Here is a 6,016-nt window from a genome sequence, read left to right as displayed (position 1 = left end):
CACATGAGGACATGAGGTAACCAGGTTAGGGGAGCTAACTCGATTTTGGGGTTTTATAGGACATTAAGCAATACCAATAATGTTCTCAATTATGTTTGTATTTAGGAACTAATTTAAATATATACACTATATATAATTTCTAACCAAGCCTTTTATTGTCTTTCAATGTAACCATAACAAAACCACAACCACTTCATCTTTATATATATATATATATATATATATATATATATATATATAGTATAAATTATAATACAGCTGTCACAATCTAAATTGTGCTAGCCAAGTTTCGAACCCATCACAACTCAATCAACAAAAAATTGTACACCATTCAAACAATTAATGTTTCATGATAATTTTTACACATCTAGAATTTTATTATCATGTACCATGGTCAAGCACATTATTAAATGATAGTCAATAATAGTCCTTTCATAATGGATAATGATATTTCAACAAAAGTATTTGACAAGTTTTTTACAAAGGTGACATGGTAGTGTTTTTTTTAAATTTTTATTACGAAAAGGTTAGTTAACACGTGCGGCGGAAAGAGAAAGGAAACTCAAATTAAATGTAAGTTAGAGAGAGAAAGTGAAGAAGAGAGAAAGGGGGAAAGTGAGGCTGGGGGGTTGCGAAGTGAGAAATCGAGAGAGAGAGTGAGGAAGTAAGGTCGCCGGAGTTTTTGGTTCAGTGAAAGCGAGATTCCGGCAAGCATTTCGCCGTCGTTAGTGGAGGATAGTTATCAGTGAAAGCGAAGACTCTCCCTATCATCCAGAAGACGAAGCTTTTGGAGTTGGTAGTGTTTTGCGAACTCTGGGTCCACCTTCCTTGGTTGGCGACAACCATTTGGTGGTCGTGTCCGTTGCATTGTAAGTTTCTTTTGGTCCCATTTGACATTTGCGTACTATGTTGGTTGATGATGAAGTTAATCTCGTTTTCATCAAGTTTTGACTTATTTTGCGAACAAGTTGGTTTGTACATGTTCATTTTTGATGGAGTTGGGGAAAAGTTATTTAGTGGTGTTATCGTTAATGTTTACTGAATTTTTGAGAACCCATTTTTCCTGTTCGGTGTTGTGTGTTATTGAATGAATGATTATTGATCGTAAAAGGATGATCATTGCCAAATGAATGGTCATTTGACAATCCATATGCAGTAATCATAATCATGAACTCTACTCCCCACATAATTTGTCCTAACTCCCCGCTTTGGTTTGAGGTTTTTATTTTGGTTCTTCTTTGGCTACAGTACCGACAAATTAATTGGGTTGGAATTGGATAATTGTAAGGAATATATGTCTGACTGAATCGAATATTAATGATGTATTTACTAAATTTAAAATCATTGTATTGGTTTTTTTTTCCAGCTTTCTTAGAAAATTTTGCCCAAACTCCCCATATATATATAATATATATATATATATATATATATATATATGCATAAGTCCCCACATCTGCGTGACATGTTTTAGACATTATTGTGGAGTTGAAAAAGCACAAAATTCAGTGAATGCAGTGTTAATTGGCGGTGTGGACTTCGTCAATAATTTGCATCATTGTTTATGCTCCAATAAGGAGATTTAAATAAAGTTGTATAGAATATGCAAGCAGTACTGATTAAGTTGAACTCCACTCCCCACGTAGGTGCACTTAACTCCCCACTTACCATTAAAGGTTTGAATTTTGGCTCTAGTAAGTCTACACTCCCACCAAATTACTTGAATTGGGATTGGATAATGGAAAGGAATATTTGTTGGGCTAAATCAAAGACGAATGATCTGTTTACACATATTATATTAATTGTGTTCGCTTTTTCTGCAGCTTTGTTAAAAAAGTTTCCCTTTACTCCCCACATATGTATGCATAAGTCCCCATATCTGCGTCAAATGTTTTTTACTGGTTTGTGTAGTTGAAAAAGCACAAAATTTTGTGAATGCAATATTAATTGGTCAACTGCACTTTGTGATTGAGTTACATGATGGTTAATGCTCGATAAAGGCAACTTAAGAATAGTTTTTATTCAATGTGGAAGCAGTATTGCAAAAGTTCAAGTGTACTCCCCATATAATTGTGACTTACTCCCCGCTTTTGTAACAGGTTGTTACTTGGGGTCCTGTGAGGCTACACTCCCACTAAATTAATTGAATTGGAATTGGCTTATGCAAAGGAATATTTTTGTTAAGGAATGAAATAGGAATAATGTTTTTACCACATTTAAATTAAGTTTTTTGGCTTGTCCTGCAACTTTGTTCACAAAACTTTGGTTCAACTCCCCATATACATCGTCCTTACTCCCCACATCGGAGTCAGCTGTTTATACAGTTTAGTGCACATATAAAATCCACATACTTCAGTTAATTCAATTTTAATTGGTCCATTGGGCTTCGTAATTGAGTTACATGATGGTCAATGCTCCAAAAATGAGAGTTAAACAAAGTTTTATACAATGTGGATGCAGTATTGGAAAAGTCGAAGTGTACTCCCCACATACTTGCGACTGACTCCCCGCTTTTGCATCAGGTTTATACTTGGGGTCCTGTGAGGCTACACTCCCACTTAATTAATTCAATTGGAATTGGATCACGCTTGAGTCATGTTTAGTAATTTTTTTCTTAAGGAATGAAATAGGAATAACGGATTTCGCACATTTAAATTATGTTTATTACGTGGTCCTGCAGCTTTGTTCAAAAAACTTTGGTTCAACTCCCCACATACAGCGTCCTTACTGTCCACATCGGAGTCAGCTGTTTATACAATTCAGTGCACATATAAAATCCACATACTTCAGTTAATTCAATTTTAATTGGTTCATTGGACTTCGTCATTGAGTTACATGATGGTCAATGCTCCAAAAACGAGAGTTAAACAAATTTTTATACAATGTGGCAAATGTGTTGGAAAAGTTCAAGTGTACTCCCCACATAGTTGCGACTTACTCCCCGCTTTTGTAACAGGTTGTTACTTGGAGTCCTGTGAGGCTACACTCCCACTAAATTAATTGAATTGGAATTGGATCACGCTTGGGTCATGCAAAGTAATTTTTTTATTAACGAATGAAATAGGAATAACGTATTTAGCACTTTTGAATTAAGTTTTTTGGCTTGTCCTGCAACTTTATTAAAAAAACTTTGCTCCAACTCCCCACATATAGCGTCCTTACTCCCCACATCGGCGTGAGCTGTTTATACAGTTGTGTGTACATATAAAAACCACATAATTCCTTTCATTCAATTTTAATTGGTCAACTGCACTTCGTGATTGAGTAACATGATGGTCAATGCTCGAAAAAAGCGACTTAAGAATAGTTTTTATTCAATGTGGAAACAATATTGCAAAAGTTCAAGTGTAGTCCCCACATAGGTGCGACTAACTCCCGTCTTTTGTAACAGGTTTTTATTTGGGATACTGTGAGGCTACACTTCCACTTAAATAATTGAATTGGAATTGGATCAGGCTTGGGCCATGAAAAGGAATATTTGTCTGATTTGTAAATTTAAGTTAAGTTTTTTGGTATCTTCTGCAGCTGTTATGAAAAAACTGTGCTTGAACTCCCCACATACACATGCGTTACTCCCCACATCGGCGTTACTTGTTTATACAGTATTGTGCAGAAACGAAGACCACATACTTCAGGTAATGTAGTTATAATTGTTGGATTGGACTTCGTTATTCAGTAACATGATGGTCAGTGCTAGAATCGGACAACCAAACACAGACATAAAATGCTCATTCACCAATCATATCTCTCAAAAGAACAAAAATCACCAACAACCACATCCACAGCCAACGAGATCAACTTTACAAACACATCCCCCAATTCATTCAAACTTGCAAAACTAAATTATATCATTCTATACACATCCTCTGTGTAATACGAACGAAATACGTTACCTTTGGGTTAAATAAATTAAATGGGCTCTGACAAAGGTTCGATTGTACGCTCGGGAAGACGAATTCCTTGTTGTCGACGACTTCTTCTACGACCTGTCTTCGGTAACCCACCCAAACGGCGACAATGACTGCAATTATCCACCACTAATCTGCAATGCTTAACTCCTCTCACTCTCTCATTCTCGTTCTCGCTTTATCCCTCTTTCTCTCTATGTTTCTCGCTTTCACTGATAACTATCCTCCACTAACGACGGCGAAATGCTTGTCGGAATCTCGCTTTCACTAAACTAGAAACTCCGACGACCTTACTTCCTCCCTCTCTCTCGATTTCTCACTTCGCAACCCCCCGGCCTCACTTTCCCCCTTTCTCTCTTCTTCACTTTCTCTCTCTAACTTACATTTAATTTCAGTTTCCTTTTTCTTTCCGCTGCACGTGTGAACTAACCTTTTCGTAATAAAAATTTAAAAAAATCGCTGCCACGTCACCTTTGTCAAAAACTTGTCAAATATTTTTGTTGAAATATCATTATCCTTTCATAATAGTCAAGTACCCTCAATCACTTGAACTAATATTATTCTTTATCTTCTCTTTTCATATTAATTGACATACAAATTTTTACCTCATATTTATTAAATAAATATTTATTTATTTAATTAATTTTCCCAAGTTTTACCGAGATACTAGAAACTATTTCTATGCTGCATATTTTATTCAACGAGAAACTGATCAGAAGGCTGATGACGTTGAACTCGTTGCGAAACAGTAGGGAGTTTGACTAGAGAGTGGCAGAGATGCTCAACGGGAAGGTGGTCGATGGAAATGCGTGGTGGCGGCCAGCGTACGAGTTTGATTGTGCAGAGGAGGATCACAAGGACAAGATGGTTGGAGTGGTTAGGGTTCTGCGTTTGAGGTTGTCCTTCAAGAAAGATTGCAAGTAATTTGTGATCGAGAATAAGAGTGCCAATAAATTTCAAAAATATTTTGAAACTAAGTGAAAAATATTAATCCATTAACAATAATAATATTTATTAGGACTTTAAGTACAAAAATTTATTTATAAAAATAAAAATATAATAATATTAGTTATATTATAAAATATGTGTGTATTATGATTTTTTGTTATTAACTTTTAAAAAATAATTTGTAATCTTCTTTTTGCAAAAAATAATTCCAAAAAAAAATTATTGATATACTCTGTGAAAAATATTTTACAATAAAAATTACAAGTATTTTTTGTAAATATATATATATATATATATATATATATATATATATTAAATTTTATAACAAAGTCTGGAAGCACTAATATTAATTATTTGCAAATATTTTTTCACAAAAAAATTTGAAAAAAAAATTAACAATAATTCTAAACAATTCCATAAATATTTTTTATAAAAGATATTTTATAATAAAATTTGCCAATAGTTTTTATAGATAATTCTTTTTCCAGAAAAATTGCAAGTAATAGGTATTTTTCAATTAATATAAGTTTCATTTGTTAGTTATGGATTACAGAAAAAATTATTTCGCAGCTAAAAAAGTTGTTATTTGCGAGGAAATAGTGACGTAAAAACATACATTTATCAAATTATAGCTGATTTATACTTTTTTTTAGTGCTATTTCCTCGTTTGTGAGAAGCTATGTAAGTTTTTTTTATCCTTTGCTAACTAATAAAAAATTAGGAAAAAATATTTTTTATTGTACGTACATGGCCGAGTAGTACTCGGCCCAGTGAGAAGGAAATCTGGCCGGGATCATCCCGGTCCAGATAGGGGCATCAGGCTTGGTTCCAACGCAGCGCTGGCAGCCCACTAAGGACGCGGCCGTGTACTTCCCGTCCTGGTGGCCGAGTACATCCCGGCCTAAGGGGCAGCAGGCTGAATGCGTGTTACAGAGGGGCATCATGCCATCAAAAAAGGAAGGAGATGATACTGGAAAAGTACAGACGGTCAAGAAAGGAAGGAGATGATACTGGAAAAGTACAGACGGCCAAGAAAGGAAGGAATTGATATGTACAGATGAACAAACTCTGGAATGGAAAGAGCTGATACATGCAACCTCAATCAAAAAGGAAGGAATCGATCCTCAAATACAAACGGCCCACAAATATTAACAACAGGTCCA

This window comes from Vigna unguiculata, chromosome 3 (assembly GCF_004118075.2).
Source record: "Vigna unguiculata cultivar IT97K-499-35 chromosome 3, ASM411807v1, whole genome shotgun sequence".
In the NCBI taxonomy this organism is placed as follows: domain Eukaryota; kingdom Viridiplantae; phylum Streptophyta; class Magnoliopsida; order Fabales; family Fabaceae; genus Vigna; species Vigna unguiculata.
The sequence above is the reverse complement of the archived record's forward strand: the minus strand, read 5'-3'. Positions refer to the sequence as shown.